The 209-nt window shown below is 45.9% G+C and overlaps 1 non-coding gene across 1 annotated transcript; it reads right to left on the reverse strand.

Moving 5' to 3' along the window:
- Positions 1-56: 56 nt before the first annotated feature.
- On the reverse strand, positions 57-129 carry trnav-cac (transfer RNA valine (anticodon CAC)). The gene has a single exon. It is a non-coding gene; the product is annotated as a tRNA-Val (tRNA).
- Positions 130-209: the final 80 nt, after the last annotated feature.

The following is a 209-nucleotide window of genomic DNA, read 5'->3' on the forward strand; positions in this document are numbered from 1 at the left end:
CGTTGAGTGAGAATGCAACAGACCCCGACTTAAGCAACCTTGGAAAAAGACACGCTTGTTTCCTCCCAGTTTCGAACTGGGGACCTTTCGCGTGTGAGGCGAACATGATAACCACTACACTATGGAAACTCATTTGGAAAAAGCAGCAGGAATTCTCCTGGAACGTCGCAAAGAGTTTATGCCGTCCCTCAAAAATAAAACTCTGTTTC

The sequence above is a fragment of the Sinocyclocheilus rhinocerous genome, unplaced genomic scaffold, assembly GCF_001515625.1.
Source record: "Sinocyclocheilus rhinocerous isolate Xijiao unplaced genomic scaffold, SAMN03320098_v1.1 C34018544, whole genome shotgun sequence".
Lineage (NCBI taxonomy): Eukaryota > Metazoa > Chordata > Actinopteri > Cypriniformes > Cyprinidae > Sinocyclocheilus > Sinocyclocheilus rhinocerous.